Genomic DNA, 22,918 nt, shown 5'->3' with positions numbered 1-22,918 from the left:
AGGTCCAGCACCAGCAGAGCTATAGAGTTCATGCGGTTCACTCTATTCTTCCTCCTATGGGTGTGATTCATGGCTGGTACTTAGAGCTTCTCTCTTGTAACAAGTATCAACCCCCAAGTGGCTCTACGTTTTGTGTACAGCACACAGAGGAGGAAACATCTGTGATTTAATAAAATTATTTTATGTGTTGATAAAGTGGACTTTGCGACATTTTGTAATAAAATTTAAAAAATGAAAAGACAAAAATAGAATATATATTAAAAAAAAAGCAAACACAAAATACAGCCATACGCTCATAATATATACCGAAGCACAACGAGGATTAACAAATACACATTAAAAACGTTTAGACTACACCCATTAGGTATCTGTACATGCTAGAGGATTAAGCATAATTTAAGATTGTTGTTTTTTTTTTTTTTTAAACAAAATGCCAAATGATGAAGTAGAATAAGTTTTTATTGCAGGCAGCTTGTGCATTTCTATTCAAATTGGCATTTGCAAAAATACAATGGGGTATATCATTTTAACTCAATAGGTTATGTGCTTTCATAGAATATACCTCTGGGGTTCTTCTGCATACTTTAAAGTTTATAATGTGCATGTAACAAACAGAATTGGTTCAGTCATCTAAAAGGTAAAAAAGGGGCAAGGACAAGCAGCAAAAGGGTTGAAAAAAAGCCCTGTCCAATGAGAGTGTCATTACTGACAACTGATGCAGTTTCATTGGATGGTAGTGGTTAGGAACATGAAGTCAGGGAAAGTCAATCGCCTGTAACAACATTAAATTAATTGAATTATCCCTTTCCTGCATTATACATGGGTAAGCAAAACAGGTTCCCAGATCAGCAGGTTACAGACAAAAGCCACTGGGCTGAACTAGAACATTACAGCAATATCTGGGTGAAACTCTGAAGCCCTTAGCAGGTGATTTTTGTTTTCAGATTCAGAATACTTTATTAATCTCAGTTCAAGCATTCAAGCTTTAGTTTCACACTTTGACTAGAGTCTACCTTTAATAAGCAACTTCAGGCAATATGTAAAATTTAACCTCGAACTGTGATAAAGACTACAGAAACAGAAATTTTCCTGTCCTGGAATTCTTCTGCGTCAACTTTGCTCTTTGACCTGCCAGGACAACTCTGTATATCAACAATTTTCTATATTTCTGGTTCACCTCATGTCAGCATACTTGTAGGATGTAACTAGCAAAAATAAGGGAGTCATGACACAGAAAACCAAAGCTGCACAAATGTTTAATCATGAGACAAGGCCAGAGAAAAAGCAAAGCACTAAAAGACTGCGTTGGACAGCTTGATGACCTTCTCTGGGAACAGCTGGCAGTATGGCTTCCTGTTTGAAAAGGACTTGATCTCTAGTGAAAACCCTGTGGTTGGATGCAACTGTAAGCAGGGTTAAATTTGACAACAAAAAAACTATAAGAAAGTAGGAAAGAAGAAGAGGCCAAGGCCTTCATGACCACTGGTCAGTTCCACTGCTAAAAGGAGGAATCATTTTTATTGAAGCTCTGGGGAAATTTACCACCACAGGGTGACCAGCAAGTTCTGTAAGAGTCGGCAATTCATTCAGACACTTGTACCTTTTAAAATCCTAAGGCTGATCCCCTACTGTCTCTAATGCCTTCAGTACCGCCTGAAGCTTGAAGAAATGTGATTGTCTCAGGACCAAACTATATAATCTACCTTGGGCATGGAGGCCCAGACAGTGTATCAAAGCCTTAGAGACTGGCCTATAAAATAATCATAATCCAGTCTCTAGGGCTGAAAGAAGGTCAGATTCCCTGGAATAATATGTTAATGACTTTCCAATGCGCCCGTGGCACTGCTGGCATTGTAGATGGCCGAAAGACTTATATACAGTGGGGCAAAAAAGTATTTAGTCAGCCACCAATTGTGCAAGTTCTCCCACTTAAAAAGATGAGAGACGCCTGTAATTGGCATCAGAGGTAGACCTCAACTATGAGAGACAAAATGAGAAAAAAAATCCAGACAATCACAGGCCTCTCTCATCTTTTTAAGTGGGAGAACTTGCACAATTGGTGGCTGACTAAATACGTTTTTGCCCCACTGTAGCTTATGTACTTCCTCACTGTCAGTGAGGAAGGATCCATCACTTTCCTTGATCTCAAAACAATCCTCCATATATTCCTGGGAAAAAAAATGTCCTGGCTTGCAAAGCATGCCATGATACTCTACAGATTGTGCAGCATCCAGATGACTGGAGGCTGAAAAACAACATTAACTTTTTCAGGGTATTCAATACTACGGGTTGATTAAAACTGGAGAGCGCAAACTCTTGTGCAGCTGTGCACAGGAACAGATCAGCTTCCAGTTTTTTTTGTCAAAGTTTAACTGAACAAGCTGACGTTAGAAGCTGATTGGCTGCCATGTTCAGCTGCACAAGATTTTAAACTCTCCAGTTTTAGTAAATCAATCCCTATGTCTCTGTGACACAGGAGAAAGGAGGAACTGACAAGTAACAGGATGATGTCCAAATAGTGAAAAATGTAATATTCCTGGCAGATGAAGAAAAGTCAATACTGTCAGCAGTACCTTGGAGAAAGTCCTTGGATTCCAGGACAGCCCAAATTGAAGTGTTGCTGGCAAATACTTAAGCCAAACAGCCTATTCATCAACACGAAAGAAGATCTAATCCTTCTGGCAAAATGAACAAAGTCTGCTGATACTTCTACAATAAAATTGGAAGCTATTTTAATTTCTTTATGCACCGTTTTATGACCTAGGCTTTAACAATATGGTCTCTAAGAACCAAATTTAAAGCAGACTCCACATTCAAAGTTTGGGACTTGAAAACTCTAGGTATCCATATAAGAGCTAAAGCTGGCCTGCATACTGATCCTGCTGAAGTATAAAGTCACAGCACCTATTCATTAGATCCTTGAATGTCTCCCAGGGGTAACGTTACATGTCTGGCTAGTCACAATACTCACAGTCAGACAGTCAAAAAAGGGTACAGTTTGTAAAGTCTATCGGATAATTTGGGATGTCCACTTATTTTCCAGTAATAATTTTATTTTAGATATCAATGCAAAAGTTGATAACACATTTTTAAGGGAAGGAAAATATTTCTTTGTTTTGGGGCAGATCTCCAACCCCTTCCTCCTTAAAAATGAAGTTTACCACTGTCCCAGGAGAAATTAGGCCCAGAAAAGAATCTCAAAGGCGGTGGTACCATTACAATCCTTCCTGTGAAATATTGGGATTGATGAGGATCCCAAATTTGCAAAAGTACATTTCTTCACAGTGCAGGAGCATCATTTTGTTTGTGAGATTTCGGATACTCAGCATTCACAGGAATTTACCAAAAATATCAAGAGGACACCCTCTGTAGTGCAGAACCCAGAAGAAAAGTAAACATAATTTCAAACTTTTTTAATCACTTGCTCTACAGAGGATTTACCCCCCTTCCTGACCAGGCCATTTTTTTACATCGCTGCGTTACTTTAACTGACAATTGCGCAGTCATGCAACGCTGCACCAAAATGAAATCTACGTCCTTTTTTTCCCACAAATTGAGCTTTCTTTCTGTGGTATTTGATCACCTACTTGTTTTTTATTTTTAGCACTATAAAAAAACGACAATTTTGATTAAAAAAACCTATATCTTTGACTTTTTGCTATTAAACATGTACAGTAAAAAAATGTTAAAAATCATATTTCGTCATAAATTTGGGCCAAAATGCATTCTGCTACATGTCTTTGCTAAATAAAAAAAAAATCCCAATACATTGAAATCAATTGGTTTATGTGAAAGTTGTAGCGTTTACAAATGGCGGTATATACAGTATACTGGGATTTTTTATTTTATTTTTACTAGTAATGGCTGTGATCAGTGACTTATAATGGGACTACGGCGGGCATTCTGACACTGGGGGGCAACTGACTTGGTGTCACTGACATCCACAGTGACAAAAAAGCACTGACACTGTACTAATGGCACTGGGCAGGAACCGGTTAACATGAAGGGTGATCAAACGGTTAACTGTGCTGTGTTTTACTATGTGCTGTGTCCGTGTGCTTTACTGTAAGCACACTGCTTTGCATGGCTGTGCTGTGCGCAGCCATCCAAAGCAGTGTGCATGAGCTGACAGGAGAACTGTTTTGTTTACAGTTCTCATCCCCATCAGAGATGCTCGGCAATCACGGGGCCTGGCGAGTAATCACTGGCCGGGACCCAGTAAATGACAGCCGCGAATGGTGGTGCAGGTAGGGCGTGCACGCAACTCACGCACGCCCCCTACCTGGAAATGCAAAATCACCTATATATATATATATATATATATATATATATATATATATATATATATGTGTGTGGTTTTGTGCACCCGTGCCGCCCTGTAGCAGTATTTCTGCTATAGGGTGGTCGGGAAGCAGTTAACTCCTTTCGTGTGGCATTCTGGAATGGGGGGAATCTGATGTTATATACAGAACTCGTTTTTTAGTGTTTACTCCACTTTAAGTCTGGAAACTTTCACCTCCTACCAGTCCAGGTTAATTTTCAGCTTTCAGAACGATCACAGTTTGAGTGACACCGTACCCATATTCATTTTTATCATTGTTTTTGAGAGATAGAGCTTTCTTTTGGTGATATTTGATCACCGCTGGGTTTTTTATTTTTTTCTACAGCACAGTGCCTTGAAAAAGTATTCAAGCCCCTTGAAATGTTCCACATTTAGTCATGTTACAACCAAAAACATAAACGTATTTTACTGGGATTTTATGTGCTAGACCAACATAAAGTGGCACATAATTGTGAAGTGGAATGAAAATGATAAATGGTTTTCAAAATGTTTTACAAATAAATATCTGAAAAGTGTGGCGTGCATTTGTATTCAGCCCCCCTGAGTCAATACTTTGTAGAACTGCCTTTCACTGCAATTACAGCTGCAAGTCTTTTTTGGGGATGTCTCTACCAGCTTTGCACATGTAGAGAGCAACATTTTTGCGCATTCTTCTTTGCAAAATAACTCAAACTCCGTCAGATTGGATGGCGAGTGTCTGTGAACAGCAATTTTCAAGTCTTGCCACTTAGTCTTAATTGGATTTAGGTCTGGACATGGACTGGGCCATTCTTACACATGAATATGCTCTGATCTAATCCATTCCTTTGTAGCTCTGGCTGTATATGTAGGGTTGTTGTCATGCTGGAAGGTGAACCTCCGCCCCAGTCTCAAGTCTTTTGCCGATGGTGGGGATGGTGTGTTCAGGGTGATGTGGAGTGTTCGTTTTCCACCACACATAGTGTTTTGCTTTTAGGCCAAAAAGTTCAATTTTGGTCTCATCTGACCAGAGCACCTTCTTCCACATGTTTGCTGTGTCCCCCGCATGGCTTCTCGCAAACTGCAAATGGGACTTATTATGGCTTGCTTTCCACAATGGCTTTCTTCTTGCCACTCTTCCATAAAGGCCAGAATTGTGGAGTGCACAACTAATAGTTCTCCTGTGGACAGATTTTCCCATCTAAGCTGTGGATCTCTGCAGCTCCTCCAGAGTTTTACCATGGGCCTTTTGGCTGCTTCTATGATTAATGCTCTCCTTGTCCGGCCTGTCAGTTTAGGGTGACGGCCATGTCTTGGTAAGTTTTCAGTTGTGCCATACTCTTTCCATTTTTGAATGATGGATTGAACAGTGCTCTATGAGATGTTCAAAGCTTGGGATATTTTTTTATAACCTAACCCTTCTTTAAACTTCTCCACAAGTTTATCCCCAACCCATCTGGTGTGTTCCTTGGCCTTCATGATGTTGTTTGTATACGAATATTCTCTAACAAACCTCTGAAGGCTTTGCAGAATGCATTTATACTGAGATTAAATTACACACAGGTGGGTGGACACTATTTACTAATTAGGTGACTTCGGAAGGCAATTGGTTCCACTAGATTTTAGTTGGGGGATATCAGAGTAAAGGGGGCTGAATACAAATGCACGCCACACTTTTCAGATATTTATTTGTAAACAATTTTGAAAACCATAATTTTCCTTCCACTTCAAAATCATGTGCCACTTTGTGTTGGTCCATCACATAAAATCCCAATAAAATACACTTATGCTTTTGGTTGTAACATGACAAAATGTAGAGCATTCAAGGGGTATGAATACTTTTTCGAAGCACTGTATATAACTGAAAAAAACATTTTTGAAAAAAAAAATCATTTTTTGCTTAGTATTGTTATAAAATTTTTCAAATAAATAATTTTTCTTTATAAATTTAGGGCAAAATGTATTCTGCTACATCTGTGGGGTAAAAATAACCCAAAACAGTGTATATTAATATTTTCTGTGTGAAAGCTATAGAGTCTACAAACTATGGAATATATTTCTGAAAATTGATCAGTTGAGACCCTAAAATGCCGGACGCTGGTATGATGTATGGCAATGACCAGGACACTGGTATGGGGTATGGTGGTGAACAGGACATTAGCATGAGGTATGGCGGTGATCAGGATGCTAGTATGGGGTATGGTGGTGAACAGGACATTAGCATGAGGTATGGCGGTGATCAGGATGCTGGTATGGGATACGGGGGTGATCAGGATGCTGGTATGGGGTATTTGTGGTGATCAGAACGCTGGGATGGAGTATGGCAGTGATCAGAACGCTGGTATGGCCGTGATCAGAATGCTAGTATGGGGTGATCAGGATGCTGCTATGGGGTATGGCAGTGATCAGGATGCTGGCATGGTGTATGGGGTAACCAGGATGCTTGTATGGGGTATGGCTGTGATCAGGATGCTGGTATAGGGTATGGAGGTGATCAGGGTGCTGGTATGGTGTACGGTGGTGATCAGGGCGCTGGTATGGCATACTGTACGGATCAGGCTGTTGGCATGGGGTATGGCAGTGATCAGAACGGTGGTATGGCGGTGATCAGAATGCTGGTATGGGGTGATCAGGATGCTGCTATGGGGTATGGCGGTGATCAGGATGCTGGCATGGCATATGGGGTAACCAGGATGCTTGTATGGGGTATGGCGGTGATCAGGATGCTGGTATAGGGTATGGAGGTGATCAGAGTGCTGGTATGGTGTACGGTGGTGATCAGGGCGCTGGTATGGCATACTGTACTGATCAGGGTGGTGGCATGGGGTATGGCAGTGATCAGAACGGTGGTATGACGGTGATCAGAATGCTGGTATGGGGTGATCAGGATGCTGCTATGGGGTATGGCGGTGATCAGGATGCTGGCATGGCATATGGGGTAACTTGGATGCTTATATGGGGTATGACGGTGATCAGGAGGCTGGTATAGGGTATGGAGGTGATCAGGGTGCTGGAATGGTGTACAGCGGTGATCCGGGCGCTGGTATGTCATATGGTACAGATCAGGGTGCTGGTATGGCATATGGTGGTGATCAGGGTTTTGGTATGGGGTATGGCTGTGATCAGGACACTGGTGTGGTGTATGGTGGTGTTTTTATGTGCACTGGGATAGGTGACAGGGCTGGCTGCATTGTTTACTGTCCCTACACTGAGGCAGTAAACAGGAAAACTGGTGTGACTTGCACTGCAGTCTGTGAGTGTACAAGCAGTCTGACAGGCTGCTGTACACTCACAGGCTGCAACATTGCTTCTTTTTGCTCTCACAGTAAGAGCATAGAGAAGCAATCATTAGTTTCACTTTATCATACATATATGAGAAACACAATAATTAAATGTGAATAAAAAATAGTCCCAACAAAGGTGACTTGAAGTAAAAGTGCACACTAACCAGATGTGCACATTAAAAGTGCAATGTAAAGATCATAAGGCTCATGGGGTAATCATCAGAGTAGAAATGGTGTTCCCTTGGTCAGAGAAGATCCCCGGGTGGTGCAGAGCTGGGCAGGAAGAAAACCTCTTGATAACCGGGAACAGAACGAACGTTGATCCACCAGAAGAAACACGACTCCTCCACTGGGCAAAAAAACATATCTGGAAAAAGGTTGCTCCCCGCGGGGGGTCAAGAAAAGATGCCCATAGTGAAGTATTGCATAAACAATTTATTGTAGTAAAAAATGACAGTAGCAGAGGGGATGCATCCAATAAAACAAATAAGCACAGACAGGACTAACCGTCCTGTCAGATGTAATAGCCGCCGGAGCTCCAGGTTTTCTTCCTGCCCAGCTCTGCACCACCCGGGGATCTTCTCTGACCAAGGGAACACCATTTCTACTCTGATGATTACCCCATGAGCCTTATGATCTCTACATTGCACTTTTAATGTGCACATCTGGTTAGTGTGCACTTTTACTTCAAGTCACCTTTGCTGGGACTATTTTTTATTCACATTTAATTATTGTGTTTCTCATATATGTATGACAACTTTATATATTTTTAGCGCTGCACTTTTATATAACTTTTTGTGAGGATTTTTGTTGGTTATCCTGCGTGCCTAGCTGCTTGAATTTTTTTTTAAAAAAGTGCTCACTTATTTCTTTACTTTATTAGTTTCACTTTGCTATGTATACTATATGATTGCTGTGATTAGACACAGCAATCACATGGTAAAACACCATGCGATTGCCCGGACACAGTGGTAATGTGATCCTCTGTGTCCAGGTGATCTACATATATATCACCGGGCTCCCGGGTGTGTGCTCTGTGATTCGCCGATGTGGGCTGACGTACAGGTATGTTAGCCCGCATTGACTAAGCTTCCTGACCGCGGTCTATAGTCTATGTAAATATAAGTACAGTAATGTACCTTTACATTTCTACAGCACACAACTTTTGATAGTGTTCTTTATTGATTTCAAAACAGGTGACATAACTCCCTCTCAGTGTTTTCCCATGCATTGGTCAATACACAGGGAAAATGGAGGAAGAAGTTGTACATTCCAGGAACTGATGCTGTCATTCTTGAAGGAAATGATTCACAAGGGCAAGTCTGTAAGGAATCATGTTTTTCTTGTATGAAAGGCCATGTCATACTTTAGAAGGACTATTATGCACCATGTTCCCTTCATAATTATTGGTGTGTGTTTCCACATTGTTCTGTGATGTGTTCTACAGAAAAGCAGCTGATTCATTAAAAACATTACATTTCCTACAGCTTGTACTGCACTGCTCAAATCACTGTCAAAGCTCAGTTGCTAGTGAGAAGGCGATGACAGAGCAAAATATCACAGGGCTGAGCATAGGATATGTAAGAATAGTGGCCTTATAGGTAAATGGATTGGGTAGGGTGTTGTGCTGGTGGCACATCGGTACAATCTGGTTTGGGAACCAAACTGCCCCCGCTAATGTCCTTATCAAAGCAAAGTAGTGCTGTCACACCATTTGTGCACTGCAGAGTTGGAAGGGTAGATGCTGAAAGCATTTTAAGTACTTGGTCCTCACATCATCGGTCACATGGGCAAAAGTATGGGATGCAATGATAAAGTATCACTGCATTCGGAACCTGCCCTTGAACATCTTCTCTGCACAGTTCTGCAATGTGTGGAAAAATGAGAAAGCACACTGTTCCATGTCTTTACAATTCAGTCGCTGACACTGATAAATAGCAGGGTGGAAAAGGGGCAGTTAAAGGGATGTCTACAGGTGTACTGTAAGCAGTCTTAGAAGTCTGGGCCCAATAATTGTAACTCAGCAGCTCTGTCCTAGATTTGTAATGTGTCAGCAGAATTTTTGGAGTTTGATACCCTTTATTGGCTAACTTAAAGTGTTACTAAACTCACAACAGTAAAATCAATCTGTATATGCAGTAAAGCATGCTTGTTATACTCACTGTGGAACCTAAGGGGTTAACGCTCTGCATTGTGTAAAAAGACTTCTCAGATCCTCCCCTTCTTCCAGTGTCCCCCTCTTATCTCCTGATAAGACATATCATGTGAAATCATTCTGCACATGCTCAGTTTGGTGTGTATCGCTTGAGAGGGTTTTTTTTTTTTCTTGGGAGAGTGCATGTGATCACCACAGGGCCAATCAGCACTGTGCAGACAGAGGTCAGAGGTTCTGCATCCTCCTAGAGCAAACTGAAAACTCCTACAAGCTTTAACCAGTGCTTGGCTGGACACTGCTAGAAGTCCCAAGACTGCTCTAACTGATGATGAAAAAAGGTATTTAGCAGTTTATATTTACTAAAATAATTACAGTTCTGTGTACTGTGGGAGACCTGATATAGTGAATGCAGGGTCCTGGGTTTACTGACACTTTAAAGCAGACCTTCACTCCCCAATGGGCCTGTCAGGGATCACGGCCCATGGAGCCGCGATCGCGGCTCCGTCCCTCGCGCATGCGCGGTGGCGGCAGATCGCGCCGGGACACAGGCACCAGGGCCCGGCGAGCCGCGGCTGACAGGACGCCGCGCATGCGCAGTAGGAGCCGCGGGCGCGCCTCAGGCGTCCAATGACAGCCGGGGGCGCGTCCTAGCCGGCCAATGACAGTGCAGGGCGCACTATTTAAAGATGCCCTGCACTGTCACAAGTTGCCGCAAGGTCTTCCTGTGATCCTGAAGTTCCTGTACCTGCCTGAGACCCTGATTGACCCTGACTACGCTGCCTGCCCCTGTGATTGACCCGGATTGACCCTGACTATTCTGCCTGTCCCTGCGTTTTGACCTGGATTGACCCTGACTATTCTGCCTGCTCCTGCGTTTGACCCGGATTGCCCTGACCATTCTACGGATTGATACCCCCTGCTGACCCTGCGTGTGACCCGACTACTCTTGGCCTACTGATTCTGTACCCCGCTTACCCTCACGGGCTCACGATCAGTTGTTACCCTGCTAGGGCCGTTAGCCACTTCACATCTGGCTCTCCCGGTACCTGTCCCCAAAGGTCTCCTCGGCCACTGGGGGGCCTGCTCGGAGGTCGTGACCTGGCCCGGGACTGTTTTAAGTCCATCCCCACCATCAGGGGCCCTGGTGAAAGCACAGCCCGGGCTTAGACCCCACGCTCTGAGTAGGTCCGCCAGCTGGCAGCCTGAGGCACCACCGGCGGATCATAACAGTACCTTGCGGCCATGACAGAGCCAGGAAGTGTACCGGCGTCCCTAGAGGATATTTGTCAGCACCTGGCAACCTTGACCCAAGCTTTCCAGAACTTCCACAGTCGCTGCGCCCGACTGGAGGACCGCATGGATTCATTAGCTCCCCTGACTCCCCCTGCTCAGAGTCCTCCACCTGCAGAACCTCCCGCTAACCCGGGATCCGGAGCGGTTGCCACACCCCTAGCTCCCGAACCCCGCGTTCCCCTGCCAGAGCGATTCCGTGGTGACCGGAACCGCTTCCGAGCCTTCCGAAGTGCGTGTACCCTGTACTTTGACTTACAGCCCCGCACGTTCACCACCGAGTCCATCAAGGTGGGGTTTATAGTCTCTCTCCTGCAGGATGAGCCCCAGGATTGGGCTCATCGTCTGATGGAGGGGCACGACCCACATCTTGACTCCGTGACCGAGTTCTTTCGGGCCATGGCCGTCTTGTATGACGACCCTCAGCGGGCTGCATCCGCAGAGACTACCCTATACTCACTACGGCAGGGCCGCCGGGCAGCCGAGGAATATGCGGCCGACTTTAGACGTTGCATGGGAGACACCAGATGGAACGATGCGGCCTTATGTCACCAGTTCCGCATCGGGCTGTCTGAGTCTCTCAAAGACGAACTCGCACGAGTAGGTCTACCTGACACCCTGGAAAAACTGATCGAATTGGCCATACAAATTGACCGTAGACTAAGGGAACGTCGGCTGGAAAGGAGCAGCCAGGGTCAAAGGGTGGCATGGATTCCGTCCAGAGATACAGCTCCAACCCCAGGAAACCATCCGCGAAGCACGGAAACAGGGGACAACCCGGAACCCATGCAACTGGGATTGGCCCGTTCCCACTTATCGGTCGAGGAACGTCAGAGGAGACTATCACGGAACCTATGTCTGTACTGCGGGGAAGCTGGTCATCAGGTGCGCTCGTGTCCTGCTAAAATGAGTAAGTCCACGCCCGTTTCTCTTACTTTACCTGCAGGAAGGGATGATCAGTCGAGTTACCTGGCCATTCCTGTGTCTTTGCAGCTCCCCGGAGGAACATTGTCGGTGACCGCAATCGTTGACTCAGGAGCCTGTAGTTGCTTCATCGACCTGACCTTTGCCCACCGGCAAAAGATCCCACTCCAGACCAAAGAAAGGGGGTTCAACATCTTCTTGGCAGATGGGTCCCGTATAAAATCAGGGGTGGTGGACCAGGAGACACCACCCATTTTCACCACAATGGCAGACCATCACCAGGAGTTCCTCCGCCTGGATGCCATCGCGTCCCCCCTTTTTCCAGTCATTCTGGGGCTCCCTTGGCTGAGGGCCCATAACCCCCAGATTGACTGGGAAAAGGGGACAATTCAATTTCGCTCCCCTTATTGTTTGAGTCACTGCCACGTCACAGGACCCATGGTGCCCCGGTTCCTCCTGTGCTTGGATGGCGACACCAATCTATCCCAGGTTATTCCTCCGGCCTACCACGACTTCTTAGACGTCTTTAGTAAGCGAGGAGCAGATGTTCTCCCTCCGCACCGTTCCTACGACTGCCCCATAGACCTCCTACCCGGATCTGAAATCTCATTCGGCCGTATCTTCCCCTTGTCCGAAACAGAATCGGGTGTGCTGAGGGATTATATTGACGAAAACCTACGGAAGGGATTTATTCGTCCATCCACATCCCCAGCCGGGGCCGGATTATTCTTCGTAGAGAAGAAAGACAAATCGTTACGGCCTTGCATTGACTACCGTGACCTGAACAAAATAACAGTAAAAAATCGTTATCCTTTGCCCCTAGTCCCCGAGCTCCTCCAGAGATTGAGATCCGCAACGATATTTACTAAATTAGACCTGCGGGGGGCCTATAACCTAGTCCGTATCAGGGAAGGGGATGAGTGGAAGACGGCATTCCGTACGAGATTCGGCCACTATGAATATTTGGTGATGCCGTTCGGGCTCTGTAATGCTCCGGCGACCTTTCAGCACTTTATCAACGATGTTTTTCGTGATTTTCTCGACATTTTCGTGGTGGTCTACTTGGATGACATCCTAATTTTTTCCCCCTCACGGGAGGTTCATCGGGGTCACGTAATACGGGTACTAGAACGGTTGCGTCTACACGGGCTATACGCGAAGGCAGAAAAATGCTGTTTTGAACAGCACGAGATAACGTTCTTGGGACTGGTTCTCTCTTCCGCGGGGGTCGCGATGGATCCCCAGAAGGTCACGGCGATCTTGGATTGGCCAATACCCGCCGACAAAAAAGGGGTACAGCGCTTCATTGGGTTCTCTAACTTTTACAGGAAGTTTATTAGGAACTTCTCCGGTCTGGTCTCCCCAATCACACAACTGACGAAACTAGGGGTCCGCTTTAAGTGGACTCCCGAAGCGCAGACGGCATTTGAAAGACTCAAAGAATTGTTCACCTCTGCTCCCATTCTCTGCCATCCAGATTCTTCCCTCCCATATGTTTTGGAAGTGGACGCCTCCGAAAATGCGGTAGGTGCGGTGTTATCCCAAAGGAATGGTACCAAGGAACTACTGCACCCCGTGGCGTTCTTCTCCAGGAAGTTGACACCAGCGGAACGTAACTATGACATTGGAGATCGGGAGCTTCTGGCCATAAAAACTGCTCTTGAAGAATGGAGGTATTTATTGGAGGGAGCCACGCACCCAATTCTAATATTCACAGATCACAAAAACCTTGAATATTTAAGAACGGCGAAACGACTGAGACCTCGCCAAGCAAGATGGGCTCTTTTCTTTTCTCGATTCTCATTCCATATAACGTACCGACCCGGGTCTAAGAACACTAAACCAGACGCTCTGTCCCGCATGTTCGAGGACCCCGACGACGCTGTGCTGCCGGACACCATCTTGCCTTCTGGGAGTTTCCTCGCTCTACAAACGGAACTTCGCTCCCGGCTTCTCGATGCTTCCGTAGGATTACCAGTTCCGTCTGGGTCACCCCTCCAGAGCCAGGGGGGGCTGTTTTGGAAGGAAAACCGGATCATGGTCCCAGAAGAAGTGCGAACCTTGGTCCTGGGGCACTGCCACGACCATCCAATGGCGGGCCACTTCGGGGTAACGAAAACTCTGGATCTATTACGGCGCTCGTTCTGGTGGCCAGACATGATCAAGGATTGTGAGCATTACGTCCGAACTTGTCCCACCTGTCAAAGGAACAAGCCCTCCAGAACTAGGGCATGGGGACTGTTACGTCCATTGCCCATACCCAAGCGGTCCTGGCAGATGATAGCCATGGATTTCGTGGTCGAACTTCCACCATCCCAGGGCTACACTGCAATAATGGTGGTCGTCGACCGCTTTTCAAAGATGGCACATTTCGTGCCCTTGGAGAAGACCCCATCAGCACCAGAAACGGCACGGATCTTCATCAAGGAAGTGGTGAGGCTTCATGGGGTTCCCGAAGATATAGTGTCCGATCGGGGGGTCCAATTCACCTCCAGATTTTGGAAAGCCTTATGTAAATCGCTGGGAATCAAGCTATCGCTTTCATCCGCCTACCATCCACAGACCAACGGCCAAACTGAGAGGACCAACCAGACGATGGAACAATACTTGCGGTGCTACACGTCTTACCTCCAGGATGACTGGCTGTCGTTGCTGCCTTCCGCGGAATTCTCGTACAATAACTCGAGTCATTCAGCTACGGGTCAATCCCCGTTCTATGCCAATTACGGGTATCATCCCACATTCCTCCCTGACCTTATGCCTGAGAATCCGGTACCGGCATCTCAAGACATCTTGGAATTCCTTTCAGTCAATAACAAGACAATTCAGGAAGCCATCGCTAAAGCCCAAGAGGACAGTAAACGAGCATTCGACGGTAAGAGAAGAGGAGAATTACTGCTTCGACCAGGAGATCGGGTTTGGCTAGCAACGACCAATTTGAAGATGCTGTGCCCTTCAAGGAAGCTGGGACCCAAGTACATTGGCCCGTTTCCTGTAAAACGAGTCATCAACAGGGTGGCCTACGAGCTCGAGCTTCCGCAGACACTCAGGATACATCCTGTGTTCCATGTGTCCCTCCTGAAGCCTTCTAGACCGGATCCCTTCCCGGACCGTGAATCTAGACCTCCCGAGGCAGTCACCATAGGTGACCAGGAGGAATATGAAGTGGAGACTGTCCTCAGTTGCCGTAGGAGGGGAGGCCAGACGCAGTTCCTGATAAAATGGAAGGGGTATGGTCCTGAGGAGAACTCATGGGAACCCGCCCGGAACGTTCACGCGCCCAGGCTCATCCGGGAGTTTTTTCGTGCTCACCCGCGGTGGAGAGATCAGTGGGGCTCCCGGAGGGTGCCCATTGGGGGGGGGCAATGTCAGGGATCACGGCCCATGGAGCCGCGATCGCGGCTCCGTCCCTCGCGCATGCGCGGTGGCGGCAGATCGCGCCGGGACACAGGCACCAGGGCCCGGCGAGCCGCGGCTGACAGGACGCCGCGCATGCGCAGTAGGAGCCGCGGGCGCGCCTCAGGCGTCCAATGACAGCCGGGGGCGCGTCCTAGCCGGCCAATGACAGTGCAGGGCGCACTATTTAAAGATGCCCTGCACTGTCACAAGTTGCCGCAAGGTCTTCCTGTGATCCTGAAGTTCCTGTACCTGCCTGAGACCCTGATTGACCCTGACTACGCTGCCTGCCCCTGTGATTGACCCGGATTGACCCTGACTATTCTGCCTGTCCCTGCGTTTTGACCTGGATTGACCCTGACTATTCTGCCTGCTCCTGCGTTTGACCCGGATTGCCCTGACCATTCTACGGATTGATACCCCCTGCTGACCCTGCGTGTGACCCGACTACTCTTGGCCTACTGATTCTGTACCCCGCTTACCCTCACGGGCTCACGATCAGTTGTTACCCTGCTAGGGCCGTTAGCCACTTCACATCTGGCTCTCCCGGTACCTGTCCCCAAAGGTCTCCTCGGCCACTGGGGGGCCTGCTCGGAGGTCGTGACCTGGCCCGGGACTGTTTTAAGTCCATCCCCACCATCAGGGGCCCTGGTGAAAGCACAGCCCGGGCTTAGACCCCACGCTCTGAGTAGGTCCGCCAGCTGGCAGCCTGAGGCACCACCGGCGGATCATAACAGGGCCTTTAAGACCACATGATTGGAAAGCTCCTGACCACAAGTAGAGATTGGGAGCTTTCCGTTAGCCGGTGGTAACTGTCGGGAGTGCGCACGGTATTACACTCCTGGCACAGTTCTGGTTTTCTTTGGGTATGCAAGTACGCGGCCTCTTGGCGTTAAGCTCACCTACCGAAAAGCCGCATATATGCATGCAGCCGGCGGGAAGGATTTAAAATATGTTGAAATGTCTTATTTGGAGAGAAACATCTGTAGAAAGGTTTTGGTAGTATTAAAAAGTGCTAGAGAATGCCCCACTTTCAGGAAATGAATCTGGTACTGGTAAAATGGCTTAGAGTGATCACATGCAGTAAATTATGATGGCTTTTGTCATAGCATCGCTTAGCATAATAGTGGAATAAGTTATAGCGTTTTATGAGTGAGTATGGTTAATCAGGCTTCAATATTGGTTGTGTTTTGCTCTTATTTTGGAATTACAGATACATGTGCACATAGTCATCCGCCAGAGCACATGCTTTACACATTTTCTTTACATCAAAGTGTCTGAAGACAAAGAACACGGTAAAATCATTAATGCTGCTGCAGCACACTCTACTGGTAAATCCAGACAACAGTGTGTATTGTATAGACTAAATAAAAAAGGTGCTGCGCTTCACTCAATAATGCTAAATTCAAATCATAAATACATCCATGTAATTCTATTAATAATAAGTGCCAAAAATAATATATTAAATCAAAAAATGTAAAAAAAGTCCATATATTCTTCTTCAGAAATTCGTGTTCCCTTAAAATGAAATAAATATCCAGTGCTTTTAAATTGATCTTTGTGAAAATAACTTAAATTTGTGTGCTCCCCTACCGATGTGCTCTCACCTCAGAAATATGACCAAACCATTAGGTGAGGTCATATAGCGCTTGTGTCCCTTTAAATGGGCCAAATTGTGGATGGGATGGTATCCTGCTGTTTGGGATCCCCCTTCACTCAATCGATAGGTTCTCCTTCACTGTGGTTTATATAGAGAAATAATCAAATCATAGTGTTTTATCCTTTGAAAACATTTTATTAATAAAAGTAATGCACTCACATAATATCTGTATATAAACCGCTTTGTGCACAAAATGTATCGTCCTGAATTTTTGGCAGTGGTGAAAATCCTAAAATTACCAGCTGGTGTCAGTATGGAACCATCAGGCATCGTGACGTCAAAGCCCCTCCCCTACATGTTACGCCACCGGTCACCTGGCCTCATCAGGGAAAATGATTCATCATTCATTCCCCTGATGAAGCCACGTGACTGGTGGCGTAACTGAGTGATACCAGGTGCACTTCACCTCTAATCCTTTCAAGCAGCCTGAAAGCAATGCCAGGAAAAATAAGATCATTGTATTCAACTATACATACACTGAGCATTATAGCTTTTGCAATAGGCATATTAGCACCTATAAAAGGGTTAATAGATATTAGGCTGTTTTACATTGATCTACGGGTGCAGCGCAGTGCACCTGTGGCTTTCCTGCAGGTTATCTGCACTGGGCCATAGACTTCTATTATATCCTGCGGGTTCAGTGCTCTTTCAGAAAAACCACCACACCCCCCAAGATATAAAATAAAACTATGGCAAAACGCACCTAACCTGCAGGTGCACTGTGCTGCACCCATGGTATGGGTAAACTTCAGCATATCAGTGTGAAAGGAGCCATATAAGGGGCCCAAGACAGTAAGGGCTCGTTTACATTTGTGACTCATGACCGGTTACCAAATTACTTAAGTGGCCTTTGCTCTTCAAAAGGTTGAGCACCCCTGCCTTAGACTTAGCACCCTGGCCCTTCTAAGGGCTGATGCACGCATGCTTGTGATGGGAGCATGCTGGGTTCTTACCACCAGTGCCTTCAAGTATCCATCCCATCACAGACACCCCCCCCCCCCCCCGGGGGGGTCTACCCGTGTCTCCTCTGTGGCCAACACCCCTGCCTAGTCTCAGCTGCTGCTGCTACCAGCTCTTGGTTATCCAATTTGCCCTAGGAGCAGATGCCCAATCTGTGACAAAATGAATCTGTTCTAAATGTATCCAAAGCAGCTAGAAGAACTTGTAAATTGTATACACTATTCACTAGAGCAATTATATTTATTATCATTATTTTCTGTGATGCTGTGCAGAGTGTAAAACATTTGAACTACAAAACGCAAATAGCATAAGCGGCCTGCACAAAGGATTTTACAATTTAGGCTGCAGAATGAAATGAAAACGAGAAGCGCACCAACCTTGCGCATTACCTCAGTAACCAAAATTTATTAATTGTAAAAAATATACTCACAAACTCAGAGCTCTGAGGAAGAAGGGACCCCCTTCGAAACGCGTCAGCTGTACTGAACACCTACTCCCCTGATGGGACTCATGTTAGCTTCAAGTCCCTGTGAGGACTTACATGCCTGATTTTATTCGCTGTTTGTGAGTATATTTTTTACAATTAATAAATTTTGGTTACTGAGGTAATGCGCAAGGTTGGTGCGCTTCTCGTTTTCATTTCATTCTGCAGTGTTGATTGGGCTTCCCCAGCCTTGTTTTGGAGCCGCACAGCCCTTTATGCATTGGTGGACGATCCCTCCAGGCCTGGTTCCATCTGTTCGCCACCTGTCTGAGCCCTAGAGCGCAGGAGAATTCGTTTTTGTTTTACAATTTAGGGGCATTGTTATACAAAATGTGAATGGGTTCTGCTAATTCAGCTTCCTTGGCATGTATGTGTGGGTGTTGCAATGTGATAATGAGTCAGAATGTCAAATAAAGGTGAGATTCAATACTTGGCTGATGAATGAGACGCACTATGATACTTGTGTCACTTAGACACATATCATTTCACCTTTACTAATCAGAGACTTTGACCTGTGTAGGAGTGCTGCCAGCAAATATAATTTAGTTTTAACAAGAGCTGCTTTTACTTGTCTGTAACTAGGGACTTCCTTGCTCATTTGGCAAGTGATGTAAAAGATTCAGGCAATGTACAGTATATGATACAGGATATGATAATGGATTTGTAACAGCATTAACAAGCTAATAATATTAGTAATTTAAGAAAGTCTTGGTGGGTCCATCATTCTCTAGGCCAGGAGTCTCCAAACTTTGTTTGTTGTCCTTGAGACTTTAGAGGGGCCAGACTGTGGCCAATGGGACTAGAAAACACCATGGTGCTGGTGAGAGCAAACAGTGCCCCATCATTGGTTTTAATGGAAGGAATAATTCCCTATTGTTGGTATCAGTTGAAGAAATGGTGCCCCATTGTTGGTATTCACAGTAGGAATGGTGCACAAATGTTAGTGTCAATGGGAGGAACGGTGCCCCGTCATTCGTGTCTGTAGGAGGAATTGTACCCTATCATTGGTGTCAGTGGATAGCATGGTGCCCCAAGGGCTGGATAAAGGCAAGCAAAGGGCCACATCTGGCCCTCGGGCTGCAGTTTGGAGACCACTGCTCTAGGCTAATGGGAGGCTATATTTTCTTTATGAAGTTAAATTCCTGACAAATTTTGGGTGGTAAAGTATAGAAAGGTTATAGCATGTCTCAAGTGTTTATTGGTGACTATTTATGTCCCTATTTAATGTGTATCAGATAAAGCATAAAATAAAAAGTCAATGTCTTGGCCCCCAGTTTCCCTTTTCTGGCTGTCAGGGAGCTAGACCAGTATTCTGGTCTTCCTCTTTAGCTGGAAAACATGTTGAGGAATGGAGGAATACCATCCCTAATTTTCCATGCAAATGGGGAAAATATGTTTTAGTTACAGTTTGTTTTGTAAATTCTTTATTTTTTTAAATAAGCAAAGCGGATTACAAACCATAACTGGAGAAGTGTAATTCAGTATTGTCATTGAGAAGTAAACATAACAGCAGAGTGCTTGACATTCAGTGTGGTTGGCAGTGAGCAAAGGTAAAATAGCAGTACAATCGTTTGCTATTGTAGGACTAACAAGAAGGATTTACAGACAGGAAGAAAAGTCAGACAAGAAGGAAAGGCGAAGCGGGGAATCACAATAGAGATGGAAGAAAGTGAGGGAGAATCTATGAAGGGGGTAAGTGAATTAGGTTTTGGGGAGTGGAAGAAGGGTAAGGGATATGAGCAGATGGGAAGGTAAGGAGATTAATGTGGGAAGAGGTGGAGTAGGAAAAAGGGGAAAAACTGTGTATGAGAGGAGAAAAGGGGTATTAACCACTTGCCCTCCGGAAGATTAATGACAAGGCCATTTTTTGCTTTTTGACACTGCTCTATTTTACCTCGTAATTGTGCAGTTTTGCAGTGCTGTACCCAAACAAAATTTTTTTTTCCACACAAATAGAACTTTCTTTTGGTGGTGTTTGCTCACCAATGGGTTTTTTACTTTTTGTAATATAAACGGAAACAAAGACCAAAAATTTTGAAAAAAAACACAATATTTTTTACTTTCCAGTATACTCAAAGTTAGTCATACATTTGGCCCAAAATGGCCAAAATCGTTACACATGGGTGTTCCAATATGGCGGAAAATGCAATGACGTCAGAAGGGAAACTCCACCCAATGCATTTCGTCATAAACAGATGTCTTCCGGAAGCCAGCTGTTTGACGAAATGCGTCGGGGTAGAGCTTCCCTTCTGATGTCATTGTGTTGTCCGCCATCTTGGAACACCCATGTGTAACGAGTGATGCCTGTAACTTCAGCGCTGTTGTAAATGCAATCTTGTTTGTTTCAATAAAAGAATTGGATTTACTGCACTTTGAGAGGCACCTCTTTATTGTTTTTTATGAGCCAACCCTGATCTTTAATTTTGGAACGGCTGATTATATGGGAGCAGAGCAATGGGTCCCATATACTCCATCTGTCTGACGGAAGTCACATTCACACTGAGCCCAACTTGACCTCCTATAAGTAAGAGGTCTGAGAATCTGGAATTGAATTTACTACACTATGAGAGGCACCTCTTTATTGTTTTTTATGAGCCAACCCTGATCTTTAATTTTGGAACGGCTGATTATATCGGAGCAGAGCAATGGGTCCCATGTAGTCCATCAGTCTGACGGAAGTCTCATTCACACTGAGCCTAACTCGAGCTCCTATAATTAAGAGGTCTGAGAATCTGGTAAGCCTTTAGTTTGCTTAAATATGGTGGTGGCCATTCACATTGATGATGTTTGGATGTATTTGCACATTCAAGAAACCTTCTTTACTCGCTAAGACTGTTCTCACAATAATTTTTATATATGTGGATTTTGAGCACTATAAGGTCCTTTACGGACTGTCATCATTTGTGTATGTAGTGCACTTTATTGTGTATTCATTTATTGGTTTTATTAATTTATGTTGTTCACTCTTAGCGCAACACCTAATTTCATATATATTAATTGGTTTGTGTGATAGTTATAGCATCTACAAACTATGGCGTGTGTGTGTATAAATAAATATATATATATATATATATTGGAATTTACGCAGCTTTTACTTTCAGACTGCCTATCACATTTCTTGAGGTGCTAGAATGCCAGGGCAGTACAAAAAAATCCCAAGTGACCCCTTTTTGGAAAGTATTTGCTGAGAGGCATGTTGAGTCTATGGAACATTTTATTTTTTGCCACAAATTTAAAAAAACAAACAAAAATGTTTTGGGTTTTTTTACACAAAGTTATCACTTAAATAATATATTGCTCGCGCATGCCATGGGTATATGTGGAATTGCACCCCAAAACACATTCTGCTACTTCACCTGAGTATGGGGATACCACATATGAGAAACCTTTTACAGCCTAGCTACATATAGGCCCCCAAAATCCACCACCTCCAAGCTTTCAAAGGGCATATTTCCTCATATCACTTCCTCACTACCTATCACAGTTTCGGAGGCCCTAAAATGCCAGGATAGTACAAACACCCCCCCAAATGAACCCTTTTTTGAAGGTAGACACCCCATGGAATTTGATAAGAGGCATGGTGAGTATTTTACAGATATCATTGTTGTCATAGGGTTTTGAAAAATAATTAAAAAAAAGGAAAAATACATTTTTCTTTTTCTAAAAACTTGCGGCAATAAATGAGATCTGCAAAATACTCACCATGCCTCTTAGCAAATACCTTGGAGTGTCTACTTTCCAAGAAGGGGTTACTTTCCAATACTATTCTGGCATTTCAGGGCTAACATTAGAAGCTCATGCCAGACATCACCCACTTTTCTAACCACTTAAAGAACAAGCTTTTCTAACAAACTTTGTTTACTTGAAAATAAATTACTTTTAACCCCCAAATATTATATATGTTTTTAAAGCAGAGGCCTTAGAGAATAAATCCGTGGGTGTTGAAATTTTTTTATGTCACACAGTATTTGCGCAACGATTTTTTAAAAGCAAATATTTTGGAAAAATACACTTTAGAATTTTAATGCACAAATACAATATATTGCCCAATTGTTTGATAAAATATAAAATATGATATTACACCGACTAAATGGATACCAAACATGAAATGCCTTAAAATTTTGCACGCCTGTGCAACGGCGACAAATTACGTACATTTTTAATATCCATAGGTGACACTTTAAAAGCATTTACAGGTCACCACTTTAGATTTACACAGGAGGTCTAGTGCTAGAATTACTGCCCTCAATCTGACTTTCACGGTGATACCTCACATGCATGGTACAATCTTTGTTTACATAGCGTCACGGGATCGCCACTTGCATTTGCCTTTGCATGTGAGCACAGGGGTGGGAGGTGAATTTTTTTTTTATATTATTATTTATTTTGCTTTTTTTATTATTTGTACACTGTCCCTTTCATTTTTTTTCGATCATTTTTATCACAGGAAATGTAAGTATCCCCT

Source organism: Staurois parvus, unplaced genomic scaffold (assembly GCF_062004578.1).
Source record: "Staurois parvus isolate SC_StPar_1 unplaced genomic scaffold, SC_StPar_1.0 ptg000553l, whole genome shotgun sequence".
NCBI lineage: Eukaryota > Metazoa > Chordata > Amphibia > Anura > Ranidae > Staurois > Staurois parvus.
The sequence above is the reverse complement of the archived record's forward strand: the minus strand, read 5'-3'. Positions refer to the sequence as shown.